The sequence below is a fragment of the Elgaria multicarinata genome, chromosome 2 (assembly GCF_023053635.1).
Source record: "Elgaria multicarinata webbii isolate HBS135686 ecotype San Diego chromosome 2, rElgMul1.1.pri, whole genome shotgun sequence".
In the NCBI taxonomy this organism is placed as follows: Eukaryota; Metazoa; Chordata; class Lepidosauria; order Squamata; family Anguidae; genus Elgaria; species Elgaria multicarinata.
The window spans coordinates 182,424,024-182,440,620 of record NC_086172.1 but is presented as its reverse complement, the minus strand read 5'-3'; the positions used below and the strand labels follow the sequence as shown (position 1 = coordinate 182,440,620).

Below are 16,597 nucleotides of genomic sequence, written 5' to 3'. Positions count from 1 at the left end.
TGACTTCCTTTTATTTATTTATTGATTGATTGCATTTTTTAGGGTGGCCCTATGAAAAGGAGGATGGGGCTCCTGTATCAGTTGCATAGAAAAGGGAATTTCAGCAGCTGTCATTTGTATATATGGAGAACCTGGTGAAATTCCCTCTTCATTACCTCAGTTAAAGCTGCAGGAGCTATACTAGATTTAAAAGAGGGCAGGGCACCTGCAGCTTTGACTGTGGTGATTCAAGAAGGACGCAGACAAGCTGGAGCGTGTTCAGAGGAGGGAAACCAGGATGATCAGGGGTCTGGAAACAAAGCCCTATGAAGAGAGACTGGAAGAAGTGGGCTTGTTTAGCCTGGAGAAGAGAAGATGGAGGGGAGACATGATAGCACTCTTCAAATACTCAAAAGGTTGTCACACAGAGGAGGGCCAGGATCTCTTCTCGATCCTCCCAGAGTGCGGGACACGGAATAACGGGCTCAAGTTAAAGGAAGCCAGATTCCAGCTGGACATCAGGAAAAACTTCCTGACTGTTAGAGCAGTACGACAATGGAACCAGTGACCTAGGGAGGTGGTGGGCTCTCCCACACTAGAGGCCTTCATGAGGCAGCTGGACAACCCTCTGTCAGGGATGCTTTAGGGTGGATTCCTGCATGAAGCAGGGGGTTGGACTCAATGGCCTTGTAGGCCCCTTCGTACTCTGCTATTCTATGATTCTATGATTCTATATTACTGGGTATCTTAAATACAAGCTGCGTCATAAGTAGCTCTGGTCTTCTAATCTATGTAGCTGCAGACCTAACAGGAAGCTTTTCCCATCTGTTTCATTTTAAGTTTGTATTTCTGCACTGCTGCTGATTTTATCCTGGTTGTGCTTTTATATTGTATTTTATATCATGTTTTATACTGATTGTTTTATACTTTGAATGGTTTTAATATTTGTGAACCACCCAGGGAGCTTCGGCTATTGGGCGGTATGACAAGGCAATAAATAAATAAATATCACTGGAATCTCTGAGGCCAGCAGAGAATATTTCCTTGGTATTTATTTATTTATTTATTTATTACATTTTTATGCCGCCCAATAGCCGAAGCTCTCTGGGCGGTTCAAAAAAATTAAAATCATGAAGAGCATAAAAACAACCATCCATCTAAAAACACAAATACAAAATACAATATAAAAAGTTGTCAAAATAGAGAGCTCCGGCTATTGGGCGGTACAGAAATGTAATAAATAAATAAATAGCACAACTAGAATAAAACTACCAGCAAAAATTGATATAGGTTAAAATATGGAATTAAAACAAAGTTTAAAATTTAAGTTAAGTTTTGTGAACCGCCCAGAGAACTCTGGCTATTGGGCGGTATAGAAATGTAATAAATAAACAAATAAATAGGTGTTAAAATACTGAGAAAATAGAAAAGTCTTCAGCTGGCGACGGAAGGAATACAGCATAGGCGCCAGCCGAACCTCCTGCCACTATGGCAGGAGGCTGGACTAGGTGGCCTTTGAGGTGCCCTTCCAACTCGACGATGCCAACTCTAAGCACCAGGGAAGCATTCTGCCTCACAACTACCGAATGCCACAGTTCCAGAGATGTGACAGAATCTGAGCCTAAGCATTTTGCAGTTGCGGTACGAGAGCCTTTCTGTATGACGTGGCTTTGGATGGCCAGCGTTATGCTGCTGAGGGGTGTTTTACTTGGAAATAATATCTGTTTAGCGGGGATTTTATTCTATGAGGAATCTACCCCACCCACATCTAAGCACTTTGAAGTCCTATTGAAATTGCGCTCGGCTCTCTCCTATTTAAGTCAATAGGGGTCCCTTTGAAATTAGCAGAGCTTTAAAAAGCACTTTGCTTTGACTGGATTATAAATGAGCACAGGAAGTAGCCTTATCTAGGAGACTTCAGGCGCGGCGACTTATCACCAAAATGAAATGTCTATACGATCGGCTTTATATAGCAGCCACAGTTTTACTGAGTTTACTAAAGCTCAGTGACATATATTCAAGGATATATTGCAGGCATAACTTTCTGCAGACCAAGGCCATAATCCAAGGCTACTTGTGTGCAGTAACGCAGCAAGCTGTGTACTTCTTCAGACAACATGCCCTTCACAGGACCGCCGCCTTCAACATGTTCAGAGACAAGGCACCTGCCTATGGATACTCTTTGCCGGGGAGCGGGAAGAGCATATTTGGCAGTACAAAGAGCTTTAAACCAAAGTTAAGAAGACCAAGCGAGACTAAAACCCGGCCCCAGTGCAAAGATCTAAAAATGCATTAATTAAATGAATGACTAAAAAGCCCAGGAGGAAAAAGGGCTTCGGCTAATGCCGAAAAGAGCACAGTGTAGGCGTCAGGCCAGCCTCTCTGGGGAGGACATGCCACATCCGTGGTGCCACCACTGAAACGCCCCTCCCCTTGTTAGCCACCAGCCTCGCCTCATTTGAGGCTCCAGAAAGGGACTATCAGCCTGTGAGGATCTTAAAGCACAGATGTAATAAGACCACATAAGCTGATCCCTTTTAACGATCTCACTGCCCTATTTTGAACTAGCTGAAGTTTCCAACCTGTTTCGAGATGGTCTGATTCAGCCAGGCTCTTCTGATCGTTTTAGTGCCCATTGTTAAATAGGAGATGACTCCTGCATCCCCATGAAGAAATGGCCGCCTGGCCCTCTCCTCTTTGTCAGGTCTAATTGCCTGAAACCTTCATAGAATCATAGAATAGCAGAGTTGGAAGGGACCTACAAGGCCATCAAGTCCAACCCCCTGCTTAGTGCAGGAATCCCCTAAAGTATCCCTGACAGATTGTTGTCCAGCTGCCTCTTGAATGCCTCTAGTATGGCAGAGCCCGCAACCTCCCTAGGTAACTGATTCCATTGTCGTACTGCTCTAACTGTCAGGAAGTTTTTCCTGATGTCCAGCTGGAATCTGGCTTCCTTTAACTTGAGCCCGTTATTCCGTGTCCTGCACTCTGGGAGGATCGAGAAGAGATCCTGGCCCTCCTCTGTGTGACAACCTTTGAAGTATTTGAAGAGTGCTCTCATGTCTCCCCTCAATCTTCTCTTCTCCAGGCTAAAGATGCCCAGTTCTTTCAGTCTCTCTTCATAGGGCTTTGTTTCCTTGATGCAACCCCCTCTTCCAGGCAAGGCTGTTTCACTGTCAGCACCAGCCATGCCAATAATTTGTCCCAGGGTGGCCCACAAACAAGGCCCCACCCATCAGTCATACCTCCTGTATACCAAGAGCCATAATAAAAAGTTTGCGCATGCACCTTGGCCTTGTTTGGTCAGGGTGATGGACATGGCATCTATCAGACACCGCTATTCAGTCTGCACTGATTTCAAGAGGCCAAAGGCCTGTGGGTGATGGAGTCCCTCATTTTACTCCCCTATGCACTTGCTGTATCTTTAGAGTGACCGCATGGAAAGGAGGACGGGGCTCCTGTATCTTTAACAGTTGCATAGAAAAGAGAATTTCATAGGATCATAGAATAGCAGAGTTGGAAGGGGCCTACAAGGCCATCGAGTCCAACCCCCTGCTCAATGCAGGAATCTACCCTAAAGCATCCCTGACGGATGGTTGTCCAGCTGCCTCTTGAATGCCTCTAGTGTGGGAGAGCCCACAACCTCCCTAGGTCACTGATTCCATTGTCGTACTGCTCTAATAGTCAGGAAGGTGTCATTTGTGTGCAGGCAGCACCTGGTGAAATTCCCTCTTCAACACAACAGTTAAAGCTGCAGGAGCCCTGCCCTCTTTTGTATCTGATCAAGAAGGCAGGGCTCCTGCATCTTTAACTGTTGCAATGAAGAGGGAATTTCACCAGGTGCTGCATGGATACAAATGACACCTGCTGAAATACCCTTTTCAATACAACTGTACAGGAGCCCTGTCCCCCTTTCCATGCGGTCACCCTAGTATCTTTCATGTCTTTGGAGGAAATAATGTTCTCTGAAGGGAATATGAGAGCAAAGAGAGATAGCAAAACTCAGTTTATTTGTAACAAGCTAATTGCTGCAATGGAAGCAGAGTTTCGGTGTTTCCACTAGATGGGGATCCTCTCCTTTCGTATTTGGATTCTTCGCACATGCATCCCAGAACATTTAGGACCAGAAATAAATCTCCACACAGCCTATTTTCTGGAGTTGTGGTTATTTTTATTACCAATTACAGTGCTCAGAATGTTCAGGGCGGAAAACACACACCAACATGACAGACTCACGGTGGTGAATAAAAAAAAAACATTCCAAGGGATGGTGCAACTCCTGTTCCAACTTTTGGCTGTTTGAAAAGTCTTCAAAAGGAAGAGGGAGTCAGTGTCCGTTCCCTCGCTCCATTTCTCGCCTATTCTAGAGGTATTGGTGCAACGCTGGTCTTCTCCCCGTCCCCTCAGTTCTCTCTTGCTGGTCCAGCCGGCCCGGGATCCGCACTTGAGCCTGTTGGTGTCACGTCCTCTCCCCACATGCACTTTTCCTCCTGGGTTTCCTATGGTAAAATTGGTGTGTCACCAAGGCACCAACCTTAACCTTTACATCCTTTAATTCTGGCAAAGGCCATGGAGAGCAGCTTTTCAGTCTTGCACAGGATGTTATTTTTCATTTCAGAATCCTTCCTCAACCCATCCCAGTGAGCCTCTATCTCCCCACCCTCCAACATAGGGTGACCAGATGACCCGGAAAACCCTGGAGACCTCTGGAAAAATGGGGATCTCCGGGACAACCGGGACTGCCCCCCAATTTACCAGGGAAAGGCCTGGAAAGGATGTGTTCCCAGACTTCTGGGAATGCAGCCTCCAGCCCCGCCCGTCGCCTCTTGTCGCACATCCGGGACTTTTCTTGGCTGGTGCAATGGCGCCGACAAAGAAAAGCCCCGGATTGAGGAGGGGCTGAGGGCTGCATTCCCACACTTCCGGGAACACAGCCTCCAGCACGCCCCCCCCCCCCCAGTGCTGAGTAAGAAGAAGAGGAAGAAGGAGAAGGAGAAGAAGAAGAAGAGGTGGAGGAGGAGGAGGAGGAGGAGGAGGAGGAGGAGGAGGAGGAGGAGGAGGAGGTAAGGCTAAGGTGTGTGTGTGTGAGAGAGAGAGTGTATGGGTGAGGGTGCCTGGTTGTTTCAGTGAATGGATGTGTGTGTTGGGGGGGGGAGTGGGTGATCCTGAGTGTGAGTGTGTGCTGGCAGTGTGTGGGTATATTGATGTCTGAATGGGATACGTGGTTGTTTGAGTGAATGGATGTGTGTATGCGTGTGTGAGCCCGGCTGCCCTGTCCCTCCCCTCTCCTCGTTTCTGCCAGCGGCGGCAGTAGCAACTCTGAACTGGTGCTCTTTCCCATGCAGATGCTGGGAAGGAGTGCCAATTCGCGAGCCTGGGGCCTCAGGGCGCAGACCCAAGGCCGCCAAGACTGGGGGCTAGAATTTTGTCTCATTAAACCCAGCTTTTCCTGAGTAGCCCAATCTAGTTTAAACAAACTCCTGCTTAGAGCTAAATTAGAAATGCAGGGACTAAATCTGGGGGAGTGGGAGGCTGTGCTACATGCAAAGCCGGTATTCTACCACTGAGCGACGGTATGTTTTCCCCACGACCCCACAACTCCCTCACCTGTACTTTAATACCAGAAATGAATCTGGCTGGGCAGGGGAGGGAGAGGAAGTGGCTGCAGAGAGCTGGGGTGGGTTGGTGGTGGCGAATTCAGAACTCACAGCTTGCAAGCTCCTTTTGCGTGTTAAATTGGGGCTGTGTACAGTTCAGGCTGGCGGGATCTACTTCGTTTCCACTAGAGCCTTGAAGTTCATCAACTGGACTGTGCTCAAGGCAGTGGCTTAAGAAGATGGAGCTGGAATCGTAGACCAAGGGGTCTCCAAGCACATGCTTAGCCCAGGAGTTTACTTCCAATCCCAGAACTGGAGCTCACATGCAAATCCTTTCACACCCAGATCTACTCCTGCTTCCACCCAGCTTTCTTGATTTCAGCAACCTATTTTTAAAGGTGGAAAAAGGCTTTTCGTTGTCACGGTTGTTAAACCACTGGGAGCTGAAACCTCTTGCATGTCCTGCTCTAGGTTCTGTCTCCCAGTTTTAAACCACACCTCAACCCCTTGCTTTTCATATGGGTGTTTTGAAGAAACAGGTTGGCTATGATCACGTGCATTTTGGTCCTTATATCATCTATCTCTATCTATCTTTAGAGTTTTTCTCCCTATCTATTGAAGAGGTTTTTCTCCCTATTTCTCTTCCCTATGGTGTGTACTCAAGGCAACTCACCACAAAAAATAAAACGCTAAAGACAAATGCAACCCAATAATAACAATGATAAAGAGCGTCATTCTAACACATTCGGAAGAACAAATGCCGAATGTGTTAAATGCTTGCTGGGGTTTCGGCAGGGGCTGTAGCTCAGAGGGGGAGTCCCTGCTTTGCGTGCGGAAGGGCCCGGGTTCAAATCCAGGTAGGGCTGGAAAAACGTCTGCCTGAAATTTATTTATTTTATTAAAATGTTTATATCCCACCCTATATCACAAAGATTTCAGGGCGGCATTCAGGTAAAACCATACATATAAAATAGAACAATGTACACATCTAAAACAAATTTCAAACTAATGTGAAATTTTAAAACAGTAAAATCCAATTAAAACAAGACAGTGTGCAGGCTGGTGGATTTAGCCATCAATGGCTCTGTTAAAAAGCCATGTCTGAACCTGGCGCCGAAATGAAGCCAGTGCCGCGCCAGTCGGGCCTCCAAGGGGAGGGCATTCCACAGCCAGGGTGCCACCCGCTGGTCATCAGGAGAAACTTCCTGACTGTTAGAGCAGTACGACAATGGAATCAGTTACCTAGGGAGGTTGTGGGCTCTCCCACACTCGAGGCCTTCAAGAGGCAGCTGGACAAGCATCTGTTAGGGATGCTTTAGGGTGGATTCCTGCATTGAGCAGGGGGTTGGACTCGATGGCCTTGTAGGCCCCTTCCAACTCTGCTATTCTATGATTCTATGAAAGCCCTCTCCCACGCCCCACCATAGCGTATGCCTTGGGGAGCCACCACTAGTCACCTTCAACAATACAGGGCCAGGTGCACTGGTGGTCTGACTCAGTAGAAGGCACCTTCTTACTTTTTCGGTGAACAAGACTGGGCCATGGATCACTTTGGAAATGTAGCCCAACGTAGCCTGGTCTCTACCTTCAGCCCATCAGTGGAAAATCCAAACCTCTCCTACTTCTACTCATTAACTTTGCCACAATCCAGTAGCACATTCTCCTGTTGAAACGATGGGAAGGATGCCTAAGAGCCCTTCCATGGGGCTTATGCAGGAGGCCGCCATGCTGGATTGGGCCCCATGGATTGGACCTGCCTGCCTCCCACTTTCCTGCCTTTCATGTCTCCCTGGTGAGGCAGCTGCTTCACCTCTCCTGGGGTGCCTCAGCCTGCTCTGCTCTGGCATTGTGCTGTCTGTGAGCTGCAGCGCTCTGTGGTCTCTGCCTTGGGTGGGGGCACTAATGAGCAACTGTGCTTGGCCTGGGCGAGGTCCCAGCCCCATCTCCAGCATCCCAGGGAACAGGGCTGGGAAAGACATCGGGTAGTCAAGATAAGCCATACCAGGTGAGACGGACCTCTGAGCCGGCGGAGAAAAAGGCCTAACCGTGGCGATGCTGCCTTAGACTGAGCCATTGGCGGGTCTCCCCAGCCCCGTTCCGACTTCTCTCTGGGCTCCGTGGTCTTCTCCAGGCTAGCTCCCTGAGATCATATGAGCTGGAGATGCCCCTGGTTGAGCCCGGGGCCTTCTGCATGCAAGGCAGGTGCCCCGACCGACACTGGCCGGTGGTTGGGGGCCGAGGGTTGCTGCCGCTGACGTCGTAATGGTCTGCAATAAAGACAAATTACATTCGAGGCTTTAAGGAGGACAAGATGAAAACCTGGCAATGAAATTGTTTCGAAAACCTCATTAGCGCCTCTGACTGAGGGATGAAGCATTGATGGCGACGCTTCGAGACGAGGAGGCAGCCGCTGGAAAAGCAGCGATATGGCAAGAAGGGGAACAGATCACCTTCCTGTGAGTTGCCATAGCTACTTGGCACACTGATGCTCTGACGTCCACTCAAATTCCTTCCGCATCAGGATTTCTTTTGTGCTGGGCTGGATCTACACTCCCATGTGCCACTGCCGAGAAAAGCCGGCCCTGGGATGATATCGAAACGTGCAAATTAAGCTGCTTCTGATATTCATGACCAGGGGACCTAGCGCCCCAGTCAGAAGCTCAGGAGAGAGACTGCGCCAAGCTGTGGGTGGGTATGTGGATAGAAGCCACGGCACACATAAGGTATGTCTATACTGTAAGCATGTATCAGGTTTATCCCAGTTTAAGTGTCAGGCTTCCCTCCGAAGAATACTGGAATTATAGTTTGTTTGAGGGTGCCAAGAATTCTTTCTTTATTTATTTCTTTATTTATTAAATTTTTATACCGCCCAATAGCCAAAGCTCTCCGGGCGGTTCAAAAAGTTATAACCATAATAAAACCAACATGTTAAAAGCACAATTACAAAATACAGTATAAAAAGCACAATCAGGATAAAACCATGCAGCAAAATTGATATAAGATTAAAATACAGAGTTAGAACAGTAAAATTTAAATTTAATTTAAAATTAACTGTTAAAATACTGAGAGAATAAAAAGGTCTTCAGCTGGCGACGAAAGCAGTACAGTGAAGGCGCCAGGCGGACCTCTCCGGGGAGCTCATTCCACAACCGGGGTGCCACAGCGGAGAAGGACCTGCTCCTAGTAGCCACCTGCCTCACTTCCTTTGGCAAGGGCTCACGGAGAAGGGCCCCTGTAGATGATCTTAAGGTCCGGGTAGGTACATATGGGAGAAGGCGTTCCTTCAAATAACCTGGCCCCAAACCGTTTAGGGCTTTAAATGTCAATACCAGCACTTTGAATCGGGCCTGGACCTGGACTGGCAGCCAATGAAGTTGTAAAAGGACTGGCGTGATGTGATCTCGTCGGCCAGTCCCTGTTAGTAAACGGGCTGCCCTGTTTTGTACCAGCTGAAGTTTCCGGACCGTTTTCAAAGGAAGCCCCACGTATAATGCATTACAGTAATCCAAACGAGAGGTTTTCAGAGCATGGATAACTGTAGCTAGGCTATCTGTTAGTGATCTCATTCCCCCTGTCACAGAACTAGAGGTTCTAGGATCCCTGGAGAAGAGAGAATAACTCCTAAGGGTGCAATCGTATGCATGTTCAGACGGGGGGGTGGGGGAATCCTACAAATGAGTTGTTGGTGTGTGTGTGTGTTCTGTCTGTACATGCATAGGATTGCAGCCCTAAATGGCTTGGGACCTCGATACTTGAGAGAGCGCCTCTCCGAGATGCCTGCCCGAGACCTTAGATGTTGGAGGAGCCCTTCTCCACATCCCATCAATGCAACATCTACGTTATGATGGGACAAGGGAGAGGGCTTTCTCTGTGGTAGCACCCCGGTTGTGGAATGCCCTCCCCTTGGAGGCCCGATTGGCGCCAACGTTGATTTCATTTCGACGCTAAGTAAAAACATGGCTTTTTAACAAAGCCTTTGATGGTTAAACTCACTGGCACATTGTTTTAACTGTCTATTGCTTTTAAATTATATATTGTTTTAACTTGGATCATGGTTTAATTTGCTTTTAACTGTGTATATTTATTGTTTTATACTGTATATTTTTATCTGTACGCCGCCCTGAGAACTTAGTGATATAGGGCGGGATATAAATATTTTAAATAAAATAAATAAATCAGTGTAAGATTGTAGTGTAGCAGCTGTTGCAGGCCTAAGGCAGGATTTAGCTAAAGTTAAGCACCTCTACATCCCATTAACGGAAATGGGAGAGAGTTAAGGACAGGCTTACTTTTCATCAGAGCCTGTTGAATCTTCTACCACCAAGAGAGAGTAGGGCTGTATCTACACCTAGCAAGATATAACACTATGAAAGTGGCTTGAAAGAGGTATCTGGTCTGTGTCAATGGGCCCCAACAGTTGTCAGTGCACTTCAGTACTGCTATAAAGCAGCAGTGTAGATCCTGCCTAGGTTGGTGGGTACATGAAACAGGGCCTTTTCTGTAGCAGCACCCCCATTGTGCAGGGAGTTCAGGCTGAGTTTTAGACAGGCTGTAAAAAACCACCCTGTATTGTTTCATTGGACCTTGACATCCTCTGGGGAATTTTAATATTGCTTTGGCCTGTTTTAAAGAATGTTTTGTTTCTGGTTTCATTGGCTGTGGTTTTAATGCATTTAGTGTTCTAAATTGTACATCGCTTTGAGGGCCCTGGCAGACTGAAAAGTGATCGATAAATACTTTTAGTAAAATAATAAATATTTGGCAGTGACTATCTTGGGTGCTCTCTCTGTGTGTGTGTGTGTGTGTGTGTAGAGGCGGTGTGGTGTGGCAGGAGGTGGTGGTGGGGAGACAAACAGTGATTACCAGCTTCACTTATTGTGTGAATCAGAATTCCATTATGGTGTTTTCAGGGTTTCCTCTTGGAATACAAACCAACTGCACAGTAGTGATTATTGGGAAACAAATGAGCCCGATAAAGAGATAGGACTGGCAAGGCAAACAATACAGATTTGTAGTCACTCCACATTGTTGCCCGGGGGTGGGGTGGGGGTGGGATGGGGGGGGGGCTGGAAGGCTTCTACTGAGAACTAGAGAAATTGGGCATTGTGCATTATTCATCAGGAGCTGTTTGGCACCCCTCATTATTTCTGGCAGTCCAGGTTAGTCTGTGTTGCCAACTTGCTAGCTTAATAATGATGAGAATAACGATTTGGCAGTATATCTCTTTGCAGTAGTCTGAACTCTTGCTTACTCAAACAAACCTCAAGGTGTTTGCAGGAAAAGAAAAGCTCATATTTCATAAAATGGGGGTGATGGGATATTTGTAATTTATTTTTTTATTTATTTATTACATTTTATATGTTTGGTGCAGACGTCCTATATGACTGGGGAGAGATTTAGCCATGCAGTGATTTGGACTGATATTCATATTTTTCTGCCTTTCTTGTTTATTTTCCAGAAATTGAATTCTTGGTTCTCTCTCTTTACTGCATGTGAGAAAGCATTGCAGCACGGAGACCATAGATTTTATTTGCAAAATATTGGCAGTGTATATTGTTGGCTGATAAGGGACAGATTTTTTCTCATAGCCTTCTGTTTTATTAGTGGTGTTTTGTTGTTGTATGTATGTGTTTATTCCATTTGTTGCTTTATTTCAAAGAATGGTCTGAAGGTACCTGAATTAGTCTGACTGAAGCATGGATGCTTCTATCCTGTAGCTGAGGGCGGAGTAGACTTCAGGCTTGGGAGATCTACTTTATTTTTTAGAATCATAGAATCTTAGAACAGTAGAGTTGGAAGGGGCCTACAAGGCCATCGAGTCCAACCCCCTGCTCAATGCAGGAATCCACCCTAAAGCATCCCTGACAGATGGTTCTCCAGCTGCCTCTTGAATGACTCTAGAACCCAGAGCTCCAGCAACTGGAATGAGTTGCAAATTAATGGCTGGGATAGCGCTAGAGCCATTTTATGTCAGCTACTGTTCTGTACTATAGCTCATTGAAGCCCGCAAGTCAAGCTGATAGCAAGATCAAGGCCGGAAGAAAGCAGGACCTTGGACAACTCCAAGTGGAATTCTGGTTGGAACTCTCTTCTACTAGAACCCTAGGATGATGTCGTCTCAGCAGGGAGCTAAAGCCCACTGAAGCCTTAGGCTGACAGGACCCGTGTTGTGTGGTCAACTCCATCCCGCCTGGAGAGACTGACTGGATGTACAGGGCTCTCACTTTTTTTCTTTCTTTTTTGGTAGTGTAGGACTTCTGCAAAGCTGGGGACATGGAGGTTCTTTGGAGGGCTCATCCTCTGAGCCAGCTGTTGATGGCAGGACTGTGTCCCCTGGCTGGGAGAGCCCTGAATGAGGCACTGACTGTATTACACCAGAGAAGGTAACCTGTGCCTTGTCCTCATCAGAATCCTCTACTACGCACTGGAAAGTCCAAGGGTTGAGAGTCATGTTTGCAATTTGGTACATGGCCTTCTAGGTCCAGGGTACACAGGAGATGCAGATGCTGGTGTTTCACTATACAATGTTTGCATATGTTGCTGTTCTGCTTTTTATTAACTGGGGCATCAACATGGTAAGGTTTTCATCCATCACATCCCCTGTGCTGCATAAAATGCTATGACTTTTAACTGGAGGATGCACCGTTTTAGCCCTCGACAAGTGATTAATGGCCCAGAATTTGGGATTTCATGAGAGCATTTGTAGGGAGTCAGTCTGATTGCTGCCTTCTTTGTATTCTCTTGGTGTATTTCAAAGATTGCAGAGAGCGATTGCGAGAGAGCACGAGAGAGAGAGTGCAAGATCAAAACAGTCATCCTATTAAAACAAAACTCACTGGGACAATGAAATAACTCTGATTCATGTGGTGTGTCAGCTTTTGAAAAATACAGAACTCTTCTTGAGGCTGATTTTTTTTTAAAAAAAGAGGGAAAATGTTTTTAGCAAGAAGACATGTTGTGCATCTTTTGATTCAGTCCTGATGGTAAAGTGAGAGCCAAGCCACGGACGCAGCTCAGGAGAGGAGCCATCGCTCAGCATCAGAGCACCTGATTTGCATACAGGTGACAGGAAGGGGACCGTTCTCTACCATCGAAAACCCTGGAGAATGGCTGCCAGCCAGAATAGGCTAGATGGACCTATAGTCAACGATGGTTGTAGAACTGCATGATGGAGCTTTTACACCACCCTTGAGAAACATGGTGTCTGGCAGGAAAACTCCATGCAACGGTGGAGTTTTTTTTGGGAAACACTCCACGCAGAATATCCATGCTGTGCAGAGGAGAGCTTCCGCGCAACCATTCTGTTGCGTATTGTACGGCGGGCTCTGTGGAGTTTTCCGAGATGTTGACTTGACTTTTCTCACTGGCTACAGAGTTCCCTGGCAAGAGCGGCGAAACGAGGGAGGGCTGCTCTAAGAGAGCTGCTGGGATTGGGTTTTTTTGCAGCAATGGCTGATGGGACACCATCTGGATGATCGGAGGGCAGAGGAACTGTCAATCAAACGTTGTGTTGGATTTTACTCCCCAGTAGCCCACAGTCACACAATGGTGGAGTTAGGACATGTTGTGTGGGGAGTGCGCCCTAGAAACTCGACCTCTGAGTGGAATTGTCACACTGCGTTGACTAATGTGTTGTCCAAACTGAGCCACAGTCTCACCAGTCTGAAGGCAGCTTGCCAAGTGATTGGCAGTGTGTGAGAAAGCGTGTTTTTGTGGTCCAGGATTAGAAATAAGCGCAAACAGATGCCATGGAACTATGGCAGAGGTGAGTTTGAGGGCGGTAAGGTAAGACACAGAGTTCTTCTCTCCCCATCTCTGCTCCAAGCTGCAGTTACGTTGCCAGCCTCTGCCCCACTGGATTTCCCAGGACATAGAATCAAAGAATCATAGAATAGCAGAGTTGGAAGGGGCCTACAAGGCCATCGAGTCCAACCCCCGCTCATTGCAGGAATCCACCCTAAAGCATCCCTGACAGATAGTTGTCCAGCTGCCTCTTGAAGGCCTCTAGTGTGGGAGAGACCACAACCTCCCTAGGTAACTGATTCCATTGACGTACTGCTCTAGCAGTCAGGAAGTTTTTCCTGATGTCCAGCTGGAATCTGGCTTCCTTTAACTTGAGCCCGTTATTCCGTGTCCTGCACTCTGGGAGGATCGAGAAGAGATCCTGGCCCTCCTCTGTGTGACAACCTTTTAAGGATTTGAAGAGTGCTCTCCTGTCTCCCCTCAATCTTCTCTTCTCCAGGCTAAACATGCCCAGTTCTTTCAGTCTCTCTTCATAGGGCTTTGTTTCCAGACCCCTGATCATCCTGGTTGCCCTCCTCTGAACACGCTCCAGCTTGTCTGCGTCCTTCTTGAATTGTGGAGCCCAGAACTGGACGCAATACTCTAGATGAGGCCTAACCAGGGCCGAATAGAGAAGAACCAGTACCTCACGTGCTTTGGAAGCTATACTTCTATTAATGCAGCCCAAAATAGCATTTGCCTTTCTTGCAGCCATATCGCACTGTTGGCTCATATTCATCTTGCGATCTACAACAATTCCAAGATCCTTCTCGTTTGTAGTATTGCTGAGCCAAGTATCCCCCATCTTGTAACTGTGCCTTTGGTTTCTTTTTCCTAAATGTAGAACTTTGCATTTATCCCTATTAAATTTCATTCTGTTGTTTTCAGCCCAGCACTCCAGCCTATCAAGATCACTTTGAAGTTTGTTTCTGTCTTCCAGGGTATTAGCTATCCCACCCAATTTTGTGTCATCTGCAAATTTGATAAGCGTTCCCTGCAGCTCCTCATCCAAATCATTAATAAAAATGTTGAAGAGCACTGGGCCCAGGACTGATCCCTGCGGCACCCCACTCGTTGCCTCTCCCCAGTTTGAGAAGGTTCCATTGATAAGTACTCTTTGAGTCCGATTCTGCAGCCAACTGTGAACCCACCTAATAGTTGTTCCATCTAGACCACTTTTAGCTAGTTTGTCACTTAGGCCACGCACCCATTCTCGGTGTCTTCAGCCTCAAGGACATTGGCTCCATTCTTGCCAGTATCTTCCCATACTTCTCTGAGCCCAGGTTGTAGAATCATAGAATAGCAGAGTTGGAAGGGGCCTACAAGGCTATCGAGTCCAACCCCCTGCTCATTGCAGGAATCCACCCTAAAGCATCCCTGACGGTTGTTTTGTTTGTGCTGATTTTAATAATATAATTCACCACAAAAACGTATCCACCCAGCAAGTAGGTATGGATTCAAATTCTACTTGGGACACAGATTTTCAGGGGGTGGTTTGAGTTGTGTGTCACTGTATAGGAAGGTAGGAAGTGGAAGCCGCCTTCTGCTGAGTCTGACTCTGGATCCATCTAGCTCATGATTGCCTACCCCGTGGCTGGCAGGGTCTCAGAGAATGATCACTCCCAGCCTTACCTGGAGCTGCTGTGGCTCAGTGGTAGAGCACATGTTTTGCATGCTGAAGGCCTCACTCTCAGTTCCTGGCAGCTCCAGGTAGGGCTGGAAAAGACACCTGTCCAGAACCCTGGAAAGCCCTAATTGCCAACCACGGATCCTGTTCAGAAGACATGCTAAGCCACGATGCTTAAGCATTTTGAGCTAAACATTATCATAGAATCACAGAATAGCAGATTTGGAAGGGGCCTACAAGGCCATCGAGTCCAACCCCCTGCTCAATGCAGGAATCCACCCTAAAGCATCCCTGACAGATGCTTGTCCAGCTGCCTCTTAAAGGCCTCTAGGGTCAGAGTGCCCACAACCTCCCTAGGCAACTGATTCCATTGTCGTACTGCTCTAACAGTCAGGAAGTTTTTCCTGCTGTCCAGCCGTAATCTGGCTTCCTTTAACTTGAGCCCGTTATTCCGTGTCCTGCACTCTGGGAGGATTGAGAAGAGATCCTGGCCCTCCTCTGTGTGACAACCTTTGAAGTATTTGAAGAGTGCTCTCATGTCTCCCCTCAATCTTCTCTTCTCCAGGCTAAACATGCTCAGTTCTTTCAGTCTCTCTTCATAGGGCTTTGTTTCCAGACGTTATGGCTCAGCAGGATCCATGACTTAGCACATCATGTGAGACATTCCTAACTGTGGTGGCTACACAGCCACATTCTAAACACGCTCACTAACCATTTGCTGCAAAGGGGTTAGCAGCCTAACCATGGCTTAGTGTGTTGTCTGAACAGACCCAGAGTTGACAATATTGGGCTAGAAGGACCACATCTCTGACTTAGCATGAGGCAGTTTCCTATGTTCCTAACCTAAGGCCCATCTGAAAAGTGCAGCCAGACAGCCTCTCCCACACCCTGTCCAGGGCTCATCCATCTAAAAAAAGAAGAAGGTTTCGCAATTGACTTTCTCTTCTATTTTTCACCTCCATCAAAAGAAATAAAATCTATTTTTCTCATCTCTCTCCTTCAGTAACCCAGACCTCTGCATTCACACCCAAACCTCTCCTCCTCCAGTGTAGAGGCAAGACATCAAAGCCACCATTTATTTATTTATTTATTCAAAACAGAGGGCCTCTGGCCCATAGTAGCATCCCACTAGTGCCAGGGCGAGCCAGCGGGACTCCGCCACTTGAACCCGCCTCAGTGGCAAAGTGAGCAGCATCCCAAAATCCCCTGTTGGGACAGGCAAGGAGCAAAGGCACCAACCCCTTTTTGAAGACAGGTGCAAGAGCCGGCAGGCATGGGGGATCTCAGACCTTCTGGTGGGCTTGTTTAGTGCACTTCTGTGCAAATGCATTGACATTTAACGACTCTCCGGACACTTTTGCCCTTACGTCAGCACAGCAGTCCCCAGGTTTTTTTCCCCGTGGAGTGGGGGAGTGTCACCCCTTCACATGCCCCATTGAAGGACAATTCCCTTAGAGGTTTTTGCACAGAAAAATTGTGGAGCAAGCACTCTGTGCTATAAAAAGTGTTGTTTCAATGACGATCACACACACACACACACACACACACACACACTGATGCTTTGACAACTGCAATTCTACCTGAGGCAGGTGCCCACCTGGGGAAAGACAAG

At 47.2% G+C, this 16,597-nt stretch overlaps 1 protein-coding gene across 1 annotated transcript in view; it reads right to left on the bottom strand.

The window, feature by feature from the left end:
- Positions 1 to 16,597, bottom strand: part of FKBP3 (FKBP prolyl isomerase 3) — a 431,114-nt gene that overhangs the window by 115,400 nt on the left and 299,117 nt on the right. The gene's annotated exons all lie outside the window — the stretch shown is intronic.